At 40.6% G+C, this 17,855-nt stretch overlaps 1 pseudogene; it reads right to left on the bottom strand.

The window, feature by feature from the left end:
- Window positions 1-825: 825 nt before the first annotated feature.
- On the bottom strand, window positions 826-1,269 carry LOC100581284 (annotated as a pseudogene).
- Between the last annotated feature and the right edge of the window lie 16,586 nt (window positions 1,270-17,855).

Consider the following 17,855-nt stretch of genomic DNA (forward strand, 5'->3'; position numbering starts at 1 on the left):
TTTTAAATTAGTCTAAGGCAAGCACAGAGGCATACCTGATAAAAGGCTTTAAAAGAATCCTGACTGCTGGGGCTGTGGTCTTTCTGACCTTATTAAGTGGGGTTGGGGACATTTAAGCCTCTTCTCTTTTTTTGCTCACCACTGCAGAGCTTGCTGAAATCCGAAAAGCTAACTTGTCTTGCTAGCCATTCATCAGGGGTAATTTAGAGGAAGATGGCCAGAAAATGCTTTTGCCTTTAAGAATAAAAGAGAATTGGTAATGGGGTTTTTATTTTATGCTGGCATCTAACAATATCTGTGGTGGCCAATTGCAAACTACTGTGATTTTAATGGTACAGAAGCATTAATCTATAATCAGATGATGTTAAATACATTACTCTATACTTGAGTTAATAGTCACTGGTGCCGCTAATGAAGTCAAGGGACACTAAGAACCCTAAATCCTTAAATTATGATTAAATTAAATCCTTAAATTAGCGTGGTAGGTTCTTCTGCCTCGGCAGTTTTCTAAGTGGGGTCCTGAAACCTTTTCAGTTATACCTGAAAAGAGTTTTTGCTGTTTTCATAATAATTCAAAGACACGATTTGCCCATTTCACGAGGTTGACTTTGCACTGATACTGGACAATTTTTCTTTTTTTGGCCTTGGTTCTGCTTTGTTGACCTCAGAGCACACTTTGAATGCCATTAAAAAACAAACCACATACACAACAGGAACTGGAGCTGGATATGAATTCTTCTGAGGCACGCGACCTCAGAAGAATTCTTCAACAAGGTAGATTTGTACAAAATGCAGAGGAAATAAATGAGGCAATGTGGTGCTGAGTCAAAGGGTAGCAGAGGAGCAGTCAGTGACAGTGCAGGCAGATGATACCTCTTTCTCATAAGTGCGAGTGTAAACCGCAGTGCCCTGGGTGAGTGTCAGGATGAGTTTCCCATCACTTAGCTCTGGCACAAGTGTCCTCTCTTGCCCGTTAAACTTCTGCAGGTGAACAAGTTTGCCTCCATCCAGTGTCACAATGGACTTGACCTTTTTGTCATCTGCTGTTGTCTCATCGAACTCCATCCCCAGCTTAAAGCTGATCTCTGTGTTCTTGAACATGCTCTGTGTTTTTAAGGTGATAATGTCCCCATTCTTTTTGATGATTGTGGTAGGCTTTGTCACGCTAGCCACCTGCCTGGTAGCAAAACTTGCACTCATTAACTTCATGTAGTCATCGAAATTCTTGCTGTCTGAGAGCTTCCAGGTGCACAGGAAGGCATCTACCATGGTAATGCTGGCCTAGACTGAGAAAGAAGCTGTGAGAGAGCAGGTGTGCAAGGACTTGGACTGCTGATATTGGATGCAATTTTTGGTACCTTAGGACCAGTTGAGGCAGTGGCACTAAACTGTACTAATGATCATTGTATTTTTCCCCACCAGACAGTGGCAATATGATTTGTGAGGATAGTTTTGCCTCAACCCACCTGTCATGACTTTCTCACAGCTATTAAAACATATTTTACAAGCAGAAACTTACATTTTAGATGAATAAATGCAGGCTCCTGAGGAAAGGCACTTTTGTGATTGTTTGAGCTGCGAGCTCAACTATCTGCTTTTCCATGGAACACCGTATTTGTTTGAAGGGCCAACTGATAGACAGGCTGTGGCTATTCAGACTTGTATATTTGGCAGACATTTTGTAAAAAATGAGAAATTTGAGTCTGACATTACAAGGAAAACAAATGACAGTATTTACAGCCAATGATAAAATTTGAGCTCTTAAGTGAAAATTAGAATTTTGGGATACTTGCATATGCCACCATGAGCTTGGCAGCTTTGCAATACTTAAAGGCTTTTCTAATGAGAACAGTGGTCATATGAATGGATGTAATGTTTTGATATTTATACTAGAATTGTCACTATTTCAGAGATCTGCTGATATTTTCCCAAAGACCAATGCATGATATTGCAAAGTGACGTGGTTTGGCTGTGACCTCATCCAAATCTCATCTTGAATGTAACTCCCACAGTTCTCATGTGTCACGGGAGGAACCCAGTGGGAGGTGACTGAATTATGTATGGGGGTGGGTCTTTCATGCACTGTTCTTGTGATAGTAAATGAGTCTCATGAGATCTGATGGTTTTAAAAATGGGAGTTTTGCTGCGTAAGCTTGCTTCTCTTGTCTGCCACCATGTGAAACATGCCTTTCACCTTCCACCATGATTGTTAGGCCTCCTCAGCCATGTGGAACTGTAAGTTCAATAAACCTCTTTCTGTAAATTGCCCAGTCTCGGGTCTGTCTTTATCAGCAGCATGAAAATGGGCTAATACAGAAAAAAAATTCAAAATGTAAGGAAGGCTAATGGATTTTAATGTAATGGTTTTAGATTCCACGTTGCAGCCCATCTTTAAGAAACTACCACTTGTTCAGGTTTGGTGCACTATTAGAGAAGAATATCCCAATGATTTGAAATGGCTGTTATACTACTTCTCCTCTTTTCAATTGCATATCTGTGTGAGGCTGAATTTTCTTCATATACTTCAACCAAAAGCATACCTTGTAACCGATTGAATGCACAAGTGGATTTGAGGGTCCAGCTGTCCCCTATTAAGCCAGATATTAAGGAAATTTGCAAAAATATAAAACAATGCCAGTTTTCTCACTGATTTTTTTAAATTAAAATTTTAAATTTGTGATACATGTAGATTTGCAGAAAATTGTAGAAAATAATACAGTGTGTTGAGCACTGCAGCTCATGTCTGTAATTCCAGCTATTCAGGAGGCTGTGGCAGGAAGATCAGTTGAGCCCAGGAGTTCGAGGCTGTAGTGAGCTATGATTGCACCACTGCATTCTAGCCTGGGGAGAGAGTGACTCTATCTTTTTGTATGCGTGTGTATATTTAGTTCTGTGCAATTTTAATGCATGTGTGGTTTCATGTTTCTTCTGCCACAGTAAAGATATTGAGAAGTTCCTTCTCTACAAATGTCCCTCCTGTTGTCCTTTCATGACCATATGCACCTCCCTCCTCCCAATCCTTCTCTCTATGATCTGTTGTTTTTTCTGTTTATGATCATTCCATTTTATTATTAGTTGATGTTAATCTCTTTTTAATTTTTAATTGACATATAATAATTGTACATCTCTGTGGGGTACAGTGTGATATTTCAATACCTTTATGCCATGTGTAATGATCAAATCAAAGTAATTAGCATATCCATCACCTCAAACATTGATCATTTCTTTGTGCTGAAACATTCTAGCTATTTGAATACATAGAACAAACTATTGTTAACTAGTCACCTTACAGCGCTAAAGAACACTAGAGCTCATTTCTCCTATCCAGCCGTAATCCTGTATCCACTAACCAATCTGTCATCTCCTCTCCCTCCTTCCTCCCCAGCCTCTCGATCCCCCTGTTCTATCCTCTACTTCTATGAGAGTAACTTATTGAGCTTCCACATCAGTCTCACTATTTTTTTTTGTTTTAAAAGGTATAGTTCTTTTTTTATAAGAATATGTTATTTATGTTAACAGGCAATGGGTTTATTCTTATTTTATTTTATTTTTTTGAGATGGAATCTTGCTCTTTTGCCCAGGCTGGAGTGCAGTGGTGCTATCTTGGCTCACTGCAACCTCCACCTCCTGGGTTCAAGCAATCCTCCTGCCTCAGCCTCCTGAGTAGCTGAGATCATACTCGGCTAATTTTTTATGTGTTTTTAGTAGATATGGCATTTCACCATGTTGACCAGGCTGGTCTTGAACTCCTGACCTCAAGTGATCCACTTGCCTCGGCCTCCCAAAGTGCTGGGATTGCAGGTGTGAGCCACTACACCTGGCTTATTCTTATTTTAAAATACATTACGACATATTAAAGAATCTTTTAGTTTTAATTTCTAACTGCTAAATATTGATAGATGTAACCACATAAATAGAGATCTTTGGAGTTCTCAGTAGCTTTAAGAGTTTAAAAGGGTCCTAAGACTAGAAAGTTGGAAACCACAAGCAACAAGTCCACAGACACCATAATCTTTTGGGTTAACTCTCTTGAATTGTTAGTAATGTCTTCTTTATAGAGTCTCATTGAAATTTTTTTTTTTTTTTTGAGATGAAGTCTCACTCTGTCACCCAGGCTGGAGTGCAGTGGTGGGATCTTGGCTCATTGCAACCTCCGACTCCTGGGTTCAAGCGATTCTTCTGCCTCAGCCTCCTGAGTAGCTGGGACTACAGGCACATACCACCACACCAGCTAATCTTTTGTATTTTTAGTAGACATAGGGTTTCACCATGTTGGCCAGGCTGGTCTTGAACTCCTGACCTCAGTGATCCACCAGCCTTGGCCTCCCAAAGTGCTGGGATTACAGGCATGAGTCACTGTGCCCGGCTGAGTTTTTAATATTTCTCACAGTGCCCATGATAGTGCTGGGCCGAGTATGCACTCAATAAATATAAACAGAATTGATGTGAATGTCTTCATCAGGTTTATAAACTTCATCACTGTGGTTGTGGCTTTTTTGGCAACAATGGACCCGGCGTATATAAGGCGTTGCTCGCCAATTCTAGATGTGACTTGGAAACTGTGTGTGACCGAAAATGTGAAAAATCTACCCATTTACCTCAGGATTTATCACTTTAAATCATCTTCAGTTTGCTTATCAACTGATGTGATGACTGATAGGTTCACTTTGGTCCCTGTTTCTTTTCATCAAAGTTAATGATCGTTCATCAAACCTAGAGAAGAAACTTCATAGTCACTAAGGAAAAAAGGATACAAAATCCTTCCCCTTAAGGAATTTACAAATTAAGGTGATTATTCTTTTAGGAAAAACTTGTGGGAATTTACAGGGGCTGTGGTAAAGTGGGTTAAATACAACGAATCCTAAGACAGAGAGACCCTACCCCGTGTCCCCTCGAGTGGGTGGCCAGGCAAGTATGATGACAGACACATGCTGAGACATACAGGTTTAGAGTTAGAAACTGTCAGAATCTCTATTATTTGGTTGAGCTTGTCATTGTGAGCTTCTGTGGAAGTGAGACAAAATTCTAATAGCCATTGCAACACTAAAAACTTCTCTGGGTTTAAAATTTTTTTTATTAAAGACATAAGATTCAAGTAAATATTAATACAACTGCTAATAGTAATAATGACAGTAATAAAACTCAGGAAGTTTATTTTAAACTCACTTATATCCAAAGTAGTTAATAATAATTTTTGACTTTCATTATGCCTTCCTCCTGCCATTTGTCATGACTTTCTAAAAGCTGTTAAAACATGTTTTACAAATAGAAGTTTACATTTTAGATGAGTGGATGCAGGCGCTTGCAAAAAAAAAAAAAAAAAAAAATTTGTCAACAAGAGGGTCCTTATTTCTATCTATTTAATAGAAGAAAATCAAAACATAGAAATCTGCCATTTAATCATGCGAGGTAGCATCACCTCAATGTAATCAGCTAACCAAAATCTCTTTGTTCAATTTACTAGTCATAAACCCAATTATTTAAAATTCAGAAAACAGATAAAATGACCTGCATAGTTAATTCAGTTTTTCCCCCTTAAAATACAATCACAATTATTTATTGAGCACTGACAATTGGAAAGGCACTGGGCTAGGTACTGGAAATAATTATAAAATGACATGGAATCTCTTCCCTGGCACTTGGTTCATGCTTCCTTTAATTTTTTCCCCCACTTTGAAGTATTTGAGATGTCTTAGTCCATTTTGTGCTGCTATAAGAAAATACCTGAGACTGGGTAATTTATATAGAATAGAAGTTTATTTCTCACAGTTCTGGAGGTTAGAGTTTCAAGATCAAGGTGACTGCAGGTTCGGGCCTCTGATGAGGGCTGCTGTCTGCTTCCAAGACAGCTCCTTGAAAACTGCATCCTTCAGAGGGAGGAGCACTGTGTCCTCACATGGAGGAAGGCGGAAGGCAAAGAGGGACAAACTCCCTTTGTCAAGTTGTTTTGTAAGGGTGCCTGATCCCATTCTTGAGAGAGGTGCTCTCATGGCCTAATCACTTCTTAAAGGCCCCACCTCCTAATACTATTTTAAATTTTGGAGGGGACATGTTCAAACTATAGCAGTGGAGTATGGTATTCTGATCACCATTGTATTTGTCTGCTTCAGACAAATTCGGAGAATTTGACTTAAAGCACAGCTGTCGATAGCCCCAAATTCCATTCCAGCACTTCTTTACTATATAGTCTGGCCATTATCCATCCCTCTTAGACCAGATGCAATACATTGTAGGAGGAAGTAGGTGCTTCATGTGATGGAATGGGTATTAACCATCCCATGGATTGGATTAATTTTAGAATGTCACATCACTTCAAGACTTGTTGGCATGCTCAGAACTTATGCTTTCTGAGGCAACTTGAGTGGCTGCCTACAGCAGGATGAATCCTGTGGCTTGTGACAAACCTGGCTTCTGCCTGTGTCTATGAGGCACCACGGCAAAGATGCCATGGCTCTGAATCCCAGCTTCACTGTGCTCAGTACATGGTCTGGAACAGAGAATGCACTTCATATATCTTCATTATCACCACTGCCACAACTACCAGATGAGCTTAGTCAACCTATTCACTGAGGCTTCCTGAGAGTGATGCCTATTTTATTTACCTCGCAATATTATTGTGAAAATTATAAGAAAGGTTGCATAAAAAGTAATTTGCATAGTGTCCAATAAAGAGTAGAATCAAGGAAAATATAACTACCACTATTACTGATGTTGTTGTTACTATTATTATCACTACTGAGGCTGGAAGAATATCTACTTCTGCTGTGCCATCAGTGCAATACATCATGACAATGGATTATAGCAGTTATTGCTCTAAGGCACTGACATTTTCTAAACAAACAAAACATTGTATCAACTGCTGTTTTGATAATTTGGAACTGACATCATCATATATTTGTTTGTAGGCCATAAAAATCTCTTCATTAACACACTGATAGCATCTTTTATTTTCCTTCACTCAGAGTTGTCTTTTTTTCTGCCAACAATTAGTCATGCTTTCATCAAAAGCAAGGACTACCTAAAGGAATATTGACATTCTACAGAACTATGTCCTTCTTGCATTTTTGTAATTGTCATGGGAAATTAAGATCAGATCAGAGTCATAACTTATAGCATAGGAAATACATAGTTCAAAAACAGCACAAGGTATTTGATGTGGTCAACAGATAACTCTGAACTGTAGACCCTTGCCAAACACTGCAGAAATGCTTTGGGCTGAAGTGTTCTTGCTTCACAGACTTCTTCATTTTATGATTGCCAGAGTCATTGAAAATAAATTTTGGATAGTGCTAAAGGGAAATAACAAACATACTATCTGGCATCAGTCTCTCAGATTTGACAGATAATTTCATGCTTTTAATTGATTCCAATCTTTGCAAAAAAGTGGAAGTAAGTAATAGACAAAAATTAACAACAAAGACGCCAGAAGTGACTATCATTGCATGAAACTTTTGCTGTGTTGATTGTTTGCAAATTGCGTTCTAGTACTATATTCTCATTTGTTGAAAGATATTAGAAAAGAATCCAATCCCCAAGCTTTGTAAAGATTTTGACGTTGTGGCATATCATAATTGTATTCATTTCCCCCTTTATCCTTTTTGTATTATGATCTTCCAAGTTCTAACTGGGCACACAAACTCCATTTCCTGGAGTAACTTAAGCTAGATATGTGATTAAATTCTGGCCAATGGGATATGAGTTGCAACTTCTTACTAATACCCTTTAAAAAGAAACTGATTGCTCTGTACTCTCTTTTACCCTTCCTTTGGGGCAGAATAAAGAGGAGGTGCTGCAGATGAGAGCAACATTCTAGGAAATGTTGCTAGGGCAACAAGTGGAAACACTTGGAAAAGTGTATTTGGCTCTATAGAAATTAGATTTAATTTTTTTTTAAAAAAGAAGATGATCCTGGGTCCCTGGAGGACCTCATGGAGCAGAGTCAGGTTTTTGGCTCTGCCCTACCCACAACATATGTGCTCCTCTGTTAAAAGGAAATATGCTTCCATTCTGCTTGAGGCACTGTGTTTTGTGTAACTTTGCTACAGCAACTTGGGCTATGCCCTAATACTAGACATGTTCTAAATTTTCCACACTTGCTGTTTTCCCGTTGGATGAAGGGCTTGTGAGACACAGCATATGTTAAAAAAAAAAAAAAAAGACTTTTCTATTACTCTTTTTCAAGGTGGCAGACAAAGCTGAAATTCACATTATAGGCTCTTTTAGTGTACTACATGTCCTCAGCACTGGTACTTGGCTCCCTCCCTCCCTGCCTCCCTCCCTCGCTCCCTCCCTCCCTTCCTCCTTCCCTCCTTCCTTTTTTCCTTCCTTCCCCTCCTTCCTTCCTTCCTTCCTCCCCCCTTCCTTCCTCCCCCCACCCCCTTTTCTTTCTTTCCTGAAACAGGGTCTAGCTCTGTTGCCCAGGCTGGAATACAGTACGTCCATCCTTGCTCACTGCAGCCTCGAACATCTGTGCTCAATCAATCCTCCTACCTTAGTCTCCTGAATAGCTAGGACTATAGGTGCATGCCACCATGCCAAGCTGATTTTCTATTTTTGTAGAAATGGGGTCTTACTATGTTGCCCAAGCTGGTTTTGAACTCCCTGCTCTTGACCTCCCAAAGTGTTGGGATTACACATGTGAGTCACTGTGCCCAGCCAGTACTCAATTTCATTTTGAAAATTGTATTTCTGTTTTATTTTTGTTAAATGGAATTAAAATGTCTGTGCAGTGTCTATCATAACCTAGTACAAAAGCAATAAAACTATTGTAACCACTAAGCAATGTGGTCGTTATTGACTTCTTTTTCTAGCAAAGGAAAGAGATAGGAAAATGGCTTTTGCATGGGGAATTTAATGTGTCACAGAAAATGATATAGAAGATAATGTAAATTGTGATGATGTGAACGTGGAGTAGTTTGTGTCGAGCATGATGGCCAATGGCAGCTAACTATGCCCTTCTGGAAACAGATGCACCCCTTTGCATATATCAAATCTCCAAGCTGCACCGCACCAAAAGAACCCTGGGCATCATGTTGCTTAGCTGGAAGGAAATGGGGAAGCTGTGGGAACCCCTATAAAACTCCCTCTGACATATTTAGCCTGTGGCTTGTGGGTATTCACTCAAACTCCAGGAGTGTGGGTTACCTTTAGTCAAATCTGAAGGAGTTTTGCATCTGTCACCCAATGCAGAGCTAAAGGAGAGGGAGCAGGTGTGAAATACAACCTAGACTTCCTTTTTAGTCCCAGTGGGGGGTACATTTTTGTCTCACTGTTACCCTCGGTACCTCTGGGATGGTAAATAGTGCGATGAGTAATTCAGAAAGTGGAAATGGAAAGTGTTACTATATCTGCTACTAAGCTTTGCATCAGAAAAGTACTTCTTTTGCTTCTAAAGAGACTTGAAGAGTATTGGGCTGCTTCTTCTTCTTTCTAGGTAGCTTTTTATTATCTCATGTTATAGTTACTTACATAAATGTATTGCTGGGAATTCTAGTAGCACAGGGATTATAGGAGTTTCCTGTGATTTAACTAAATCACTGGTGTCTTCAATACCATGTCCATGCTTCCCCCACAAACATCAGAGAAAATGACTTCTTGGCATGGGAAGTTTATACATCCAGAAATAATCTATATTTATTATTTTTGGCATGGAGCCCATCCATAATCTGGCTCCAGGCTGCCTTATTCCTAGGCTCTGCCTCTTCTCTCCATGTGATATCGTATCAGATGGTAGAGGCAATGGAACCATCAGACTAGATTGTGGGTTTGGGCCACAAAGCATGACCCATCACTCTTTCAGATTCTTAGTAGATAGGATGACCCCATGAGCTTCACCACCATAATTTTATTTTTACACCCGTGAAAGTCATGGGCACTAGTTGGTGAGATCCAGAGGCCAATCCTGAGGTCCTGAAATGGTTCTCCAGGAGGGAGGTGGGTAGGAAGTGAGAGGTCACACTGTCTTCTCACACTAACCTCAGCCTCAGGGTGTGAGGCCAGCTTCAGAGGGGAGACCACAGTTCTGGGGCCCAGCCGTTTCAGCCACCGCCTTCTTGCCTTCTTTACTAAGGTCGTTAACAAGCATACTCATTAGTGGCAATTTCCCTGGTGGTTTTTGTGATGTGGGATTTGTTTGCTATGAAATGGCTGAATCCGCAAATCATTTAAAATAGTCAATCCTACTGGAGATAGAAATAACTCCTTGCCTGTGTTGATCCTAGCTAGTGACCAGTGTCCAGGAGGTGAAATCTTGGGAAGAGAGGCCTGGGCTTCTGACTCAGCAGAAACCACCGTCTTGACATTTTTAGTCTTTTCTTTGGTCTTGTCCTACTATAGAAACTTCTTCCTACAGGCCAGATTTGACAAAATAGCCCTACCAAATCATAATCAGAGGTGCACCAGCCACCCTCCCCCAATAAATTTGGCCTTATTTCTTGTTACCCTGATGATGCTCAGGATTCATAATACGTAACTCTAAGTAATCTCCAGATTTGTATAATACTTGAAACAAAATATCCAAGAAGAGGAGAAAAAGAAATGATCAGTCCTCCACCAGGAGTGGCTTGAATCTCAGGGGAGGTTTGACAATCTCTGGAGATGTTTTTGGTTTTCACGACAATGGGAAGGGGGTTTGTACTACTGGTGTCTAGTGGGAAGGTCCCAGGAAGCTGCTAAATGTCTTACAACACATAGGACAGCCCTCTACAACAATGAACTGTTCAGTCCAAAATGTCAATAAGGCTGAAACCCTGAAACAGAGGAAGACAAAGAGGTCTTCATATATCCTGCAGTTTAAGAAATGGGTTTTAAATATTTACTGAGCATCTATTATGTATATAAATGGTGCTTTTTTTTATGAGATGGTCTAAGGAATAAAAGTCACATTCACTAACATCAAAAAGTTTCCAGTTTACTTGGAGATGGTACATACACAATGAAATTGTGTGTTATTTATTACAACAATAGTTCACTTGCAAGGGAGATTGATACTTATATTGGTTTGCTAGGGCTGCCATAATAAAGTTGGCTTAAATAACAGAAATTTATTTTCTTTCAATTCTGGAGGCTGTACGTCCAAGATCAAGGTGTCAGCTGAGTTGGTTTTTGCTGAGGCCTCCCTCCTTAGCTTGTAGGTGGCTGTCTTCTCTCTGTGATTTCACTTGGTCTTCTTTCTGTCTTTGTCTGTGTCCTTATCTCTTCTTCTTATAAGGATACCAGTTATTTTGGATTAGGGCCCACTCTATGTGCCCTTGTTTTAATGCAATGACCTTTTTAAATACCCTATCTCCAAATGCAATCACATTCTGAGGTACTGGCGGGTTAGGACTTCGACATATAAATTTGGGGAAGATGCAGTGTAGCCCAGGACAGCACTCTTGGGTTATAACTTGGTAGCCAACGGTAGAAAGATAAGAAGCAGCACAGAAATTCATTTTAGAATATTATGTAAGAGCTGTCACACTAAGAAAAATATTTAAATTTTTCTAAAACTAAAAGAAGGAATATGCTTAAGAGATCTGTTGTACAACATGGTAACTGCTGCAAAAGTCACAGCAAGTTAGTAATGGAGCTACTTTATAATTTACTTTCATCCTACCCTCAATTAATTTACTGGAATTCAACTACTGGGTAAAGGAAAACAGAGAGGGCTGGGGGCAGATATCATGGGTCCTGGACCATTAAGCCTGGAACAGTCCAGCATTGCTGGAAAGTTTAGGGGAAGAATTTTGTGTTTAAAATAAACCTTAAAAAATTGAAGTATTATGATCATATAGAAAAGCACACAGTCACCAGTGTTCAGCTTGATGAATTATGACACAGTGAACACACCTGTATTAACCACAGCCAAGGTCAAGAAACAGAACTTCATCACAACCCCAGAGGTTCCCTTGTCCCACTCACTGCCAGCCCCGGTTTCTCTTATTCCCTCTTGTAAATGATTTTAATGATTTTCCAGCCTCCCTCAGAGAAGAGAAGCACTTTGTTCAGGAGGCCTGGCCGAGGCTGGTGGAAGAGTGGAGGAATCAACTGAAGAATTAATTGAAAGTCAGAAAGAAACAATGACCAACAAAGAATTGGGAGAACAGACACAGAATTGTATACGTATAGCCTTTTATTCCAGGCAGTATTCTAGGAACAGTTTAAGACATTTTTAAGGGCATTTTCCACTCTTTACGATTTTCACTTGAGTACTGTTTAGGTTTTTTTTTTTTTTACTTTTTTTTTTTATTATACTTTAGGTTTTAGGGTACATGTGCACAATGTGCAGGTTTGTTACATATGTATCCATGTGCCATGTTGATTTCCTGCACCCATTAACTTGTCATTTAGCATTAGGTATATCTCCTAATGCTGTCCCTCCCCCCTCCCCCCACCCCACAACAGTCCCTGGAGTGTGATGTTCCCCTTCCTGTGTCCATGAGTTCTCATTGTTCAATTCCCATCTATGAGTGAGAACATGCGGTGTTTGGTTTTTTGTCCTTGCGATAGTTTACTGAGAATGGTGTTTTCCAGTTTCATCCATGTCCCTACAAAGGACACGAACTCATCATTTTTTATGGCTGCATAGTATTCCATGGTGTATATGTGCCACATTGTCTTAATCCCGTCTATTGTCGTTGGACATTTGGGTTGGTTCCAACTCTTTGCTATTGTGAATAGTGCCGCAATAAACATGCGTGTGCATGTGTCTTTATAGCAGCATGATTTATAGTCCTTTGGGTATATATCCAGTAATGGGATGGCTGGGTCAAATGGTATTTCTAGTTCTAGATCCCTGAGGAATTGCCACACTGACTTCCACAATGGTTGAACTAGTTTACAGTCCCACCAACAGTGTAAAAGTGTTCCTATTTCTCCACATCCTCTTCAGCACCTGTTGTTTCCTACTTTTTTAATGATGGCCATTCTAACTGGTGTGAGATGGTATCTCACTGTGGTTTTGATTTGCATTTCTCTGATGGCCAGTGATGATGAGCATTTCTTCATGTGTTTTTTGGCTGCATAAATGTCTTCTTTTGAGAAGTGTCTGTTCATGTCCTTTGCCCACTTTTTGATGGGGTTGTTTGTTTTTTTCTTGTAAATTTGTTTGAGTTCATTGTAGATTCTGGATATTAGCCGTTTGTCAGATGAGTAGGTTGCAAAAATTTTCTCCCATTCTGTAGGTTGCCTGTTCACTCTGATGGTAGTTTCTTTTGCTGTGCAGAAGCTGTTTAGGTTTTAACCTAACTTCGCATCATCTTAAATCGCCCTGAGAACCGGCGGGGGTTCTCTGCTCCATGGAGGCTGAGGTTCTCAGCTGGCTCACAGCTTTAGGGAAGCTGCTACTTCCTCCTACTCACCTGCCCGTGAGCACAGGGTGCACAGAGGGGAGGGGGCAGAGAGCAAGACGACTGGGCCAGCTCAGAGCCAGACAGTCTTACCTCAGTTTACTCATTCTGTCTCAGGGATGAGAGATGAACAAGGTCCCTAGAAAGAGAGCGAATTGATTCAGCTGCGCTGGGGAAGCAGCTCCATTCTGCTTATGGCCTCAGCCAACTGGAGTCCACAGTGTCAGAGAACCTCACCCCAGCGTGGGGCTGCGGACCACGCCCCCTCATGAGAGGTGAAGCCAGCAGGACTTCCTGGGTCGAGTGGAACTTGGAGAACTTTTCTGTCTTACAAGAGGATTGTAAAATGCACCACTCAGCACTCTGTAGCTAGCTAGAGGTTTGTAAAATGCTCCAATCAGTGCTCTGTAAAAATGCACCAGTGGACGGTCTGTAGCTAGCTAGAAGTTTGTAAAATGCACCAATCAGTGCTCTGTAAAAACGCACCGATCAGCGCTCTATAGCTAGCTAGGGGTTTGTAAAATGGACCAATCAGCAGGACATGGGCAGGAACAAATAAGGGAATAAAAGCTGGCCACCCCAGTCAGCAGCAGAAACCTGCTTGGGTCCATTTCTACCCTTTGTTCTTTCACTCTTCACAATAAACCTTGCTGCTGCTTACTCTTTGGGTCCCTGCCACTTTTAAGAGCTGTAACACTCATGGCAAAGGTCCGCAGCTTCATTCTTGAAGTCAGTGAGACCGCGAACCCACCGGAAGGAACAAATTCCTGGACACACTCGCTGGTGCATTGGTAATGCAGCCCAATCAGATTAGCAACCCCTCCTCTTGGGGCAGAGCTAAGAGGGGTGTGTCCCTGTTATAGATAAGATTAGGAGCAATCAAGGGAGAACCACTGCACGTGCTAAGGAGGGTGTAATCGGGTTGGCTGGCTGTGGCTGAGCTGGGAAACAGGAGTGTGGGGTGCTGGGAGTTGGGTGGGGTGCTGAGTTCATGTTGAGAAGTGGCGAAAGTAGGAAAGGAGTGGCAGGCCAGTTGTTGAAGGTCTTGAATATTGGGAAACAGATTTTAACTGTGTTGTATCTTGTAGGTTACTGGGAAACCGTTGTTGGATCTTGAGCAGAACAGTGACAAGGTTGTATTTCACGAAAATTGTAAATCAGTGTGGGGGTGGGGGCCAGGGAGGATTGCGGGGAGAGAATGGATCTAAGAGAGGAAGGGAGACCGTTGAAGGACATGTGATGCACATCTAGATTAGCATGTAGCCTCAGGGAATTGGATGAAGTTTAGAGAAGTACACAGTCCTAGCATCAGGCTTCAGACAAGGGGCAGGCTGGGGAGCTTCTAACAAATAAAGCCCTGAGAAACTTTTTTTCTTTTGGACCTGAGTGAGTAGTGGATTGAGTTAATCATACTCTTCTGTGTATAATCACCGTCATCATTGGTTCACTGGGGCCCTCATTAGTTTATGTATTCATTTGCTTATTTATTCATTTTTTAAATCCCCATTCTGCACTGTTGTTTTTCTCCCCCCCATATGCAGCTTGTCTAATGTTTGTGCCTTTTTGCTTGTGACTGTTGTTTCAAAGTGTTTGTTGTTTTCTTGTTTGTATGTTATTTTAAAAACTTTTTATTATGGAGGGGAATTTTGAACATATCCAAAAAGACATAGAAGAATATAATAAATCCCACGTGCCCATCATTCACCCTTAACTACCATCAGGCCATGGCCAGTCTTACTTCGTCTACATCCCATCCACTGCCTGCCTTCCACACATCAGATCATTTCTCCCATAAATATTTGAGTGTGTTTTTCTGCAAGATAACACAACCACAAAATCCTCGTCAGTAGCTTTAAAAGAACAATATTTTCTTAATATCAAAAAGCTAATCCTCAAATTTCCAATCTTCTAATGAGTATTATTTTTTCCACAGTTTGTTTATATGAATCCAGATTTAAATAAGGCCCAAACATAGTGATTGGTTTATGTAAGTCTCTTTTAATTAGTAGGTTTCTTACTGAATCTGTTTTTTTTTCCCCTACAGTTTGTTTGTTGAGAAACTCAGGTGTTTTGTCCCATAGAATTTAACAAAATGTAGATTTTGCTGATTGCATCCCTGTGGTGTAGTTTAACGAGTTCCTCTGTTCTTTTGTAGTTTCTTTGAGTTGGTAGCTGAATCTAGGGATCTCATCACATCTGTATTTAATTTTTTTAACAAGAGTGTTTCATGGTTTGTCTTGTGTTCTTTCGTCAGGATGTGCATAATGTGTGGTTGTCTCTTTTTTATGTGACATTAGCAGCCACTGATGATCAAAGCCTAGGACTATTTATTTTTGTATTACTTATCTATTGCTGTGTAACACTATTGATGCAAACTTAGTGGTTTATAGCAAAACATATTAATTATCTCAGTGTTTGTGGATCAAAATCCAGGCATGAATCAGCTGATTCCTCTGCTTCCAGATGTCTCAGAAGTCTACAAACAAGGTGCTGACCAGGGCTGGGGTGTCACCTGAGGCTTGACTAATATAGGATCCACTTTCAAGTTTATGTGGCTGTTGGCAGGATTTCATTCTTTGGGGGTTGTCTAACTAAGGGCCTTATTTCCTTGCTGGCTGTTGGTCAGAGGCCACCGTTAGTTGATTGCCCTGTGAGCCTCCCCATATAGCAGCTTAGTTCATCAAAGTCAGCAGGACAGATATCTACAGAGAAAGTCTGCTAGCAAGAGAGAGGCTACAGTTGTATGTAACATAATCATGGAAGTGACACCCATAGCTTTTACATATTGTGTTGGTTAGAAGTAAATCACAGGTCCCATCCACACTCAAGGAGAGGAGATTGCACAATGGTGTAAGTATCAGGGATAATTGCAGGCTGTCTTAGAGTCTATTTGCCACAGTTGAGTTTGCAAACTGATGATATTGTAATTCTGGGATTTCTTCTTTGTTTACTAGCTGGAATATTTCTATAAAAAGAAACTTCTCCTTGTATTGTTTGACTATCCATGGTATATTTTAGAAAGGGATCAGAATAAATGCTTGATTTTTCCCTTTTACTTACCAGTTTTAAAAACTAGTAAGTTGATTCCCTTGCATTCTCCAATGGTGGTCAATTACATGGGCAGGTATTGTTAATTATGTAAATACTATTGTGCTAAATACTGTATTCTGTTTATTTCCTTTTCAGAAACTCAGTACTGTGTTTTAAAGATCTATTCATAATGATGTGTGTACATCTGGTTTTTAGCTTCTACTTGTTGAAGAGTCTTCATGGTGTGTATAACCCCTTTCACCTATCTACTCAGCCAGTGGACACCAAGACTGCCTCCAAGTCTCTGCCACGACAACCATTCTCATACAGCTTCCCTCATGGACTCACACACCTGCAGTGGAATTGGTGAGTCATACAGTGTAACTAAGTAGTCAATTTGCTTAAGTAGTGCCAGATTGCTTTCCGGAATGGCTGCACAAAGCTATTCTCTCATGAAAATGATTTATTACCATATGTAGCTTAGCTTTAAGGTGGGAGGAAACACCTTAGTATCTTCATGAATTTTATGCCCTTCACTAAGCTGAACTAAGTTTCTTAAGAAAGTTTCCTATCAGAAGCATCCAAGTTACTCCACATCTCCAAAGCCACAGCCGTGCTGGGTGATGAGAGCTAAGAGACAGAATCTTATGCTACTATATCCCAACCTAGACTATTGCAACCTGGTAAACTGTCCAAATTCTATTCCAGGCCTCAGAGATGAGGGAGAGAAAGACGGGAAGAAGAAGGTATGATGTATTAGGCTGTTTTTGCATTACTGTAAAGAAATAACTGAGGCTGGGTAATATTAGAAAGAAATTAGCTCATGGTTCTGCAGCATTGCTCCAGCATCTGCATCAGGTGAAGGCCTTGGGAACCTTACAATCATGGTGGAAGGCAAAGGGGGAGCAGGCGTCACATGGTGAGAGAAGGTGCAAGAGAGAGAGATTTTAAACAAACAGATCTGCGAGAACTCTGTCTCAGAGAGACAGAGAGAGAGAGAGAGAGGGAGAAAGAGAGAGAGAGATTGATTCAAGGAGAGTGTGGTTAATAGAGCCAAATGATGAAGAGAGGTCAAGGAGAGTGAGGAGAGGAAATGGTTTCAGAAACTGTGATCTGACATGGAGAAAGTACTTCACCAATGTCCTTAGGCTGCTGAGTGGGGCAGCTAGGAGCTCATATCTACTGATTTGGGGAGGCTTTAAGACAAGTAGAATACTGGGACCACAGACAAGTGGAAATACATGGTTGGATCTTGAAACCTTAAATTAGATGCAGTTTCAAACAGAATTTTGCTGGCTTAATCATCAACTTAAAGAAACCATAAGTGATCAGACTGACAATAGCTTTTGTCCAAGTCCAGGCAATGACATGGAGAACATTGAAATGGTATTGATGATGCAGGTGCTATAAAGGAGACTGTAGAAAGACCATTAAAGCATTATTCTCACATGCCTGTGTCAGCAGAAAGCAAAGGGGCTGTCAAGGAACATGTTTTTT

Source organism: Nomascus leucogenys, chromosome 5 (assembly GCF_006542625.1).
Source record: "Nomascus leucogenys isolate Asia chromosome 5, Asia_NLE_v1, whole genome shotgun sequence".
NCBI classification, from domain to species: domain Eukaryota; kingdom Metazoa; phylum Chordata; class Mammalia; order Primates; family Hylobatidae; genus Nomascus; species Nomascus leucogenys.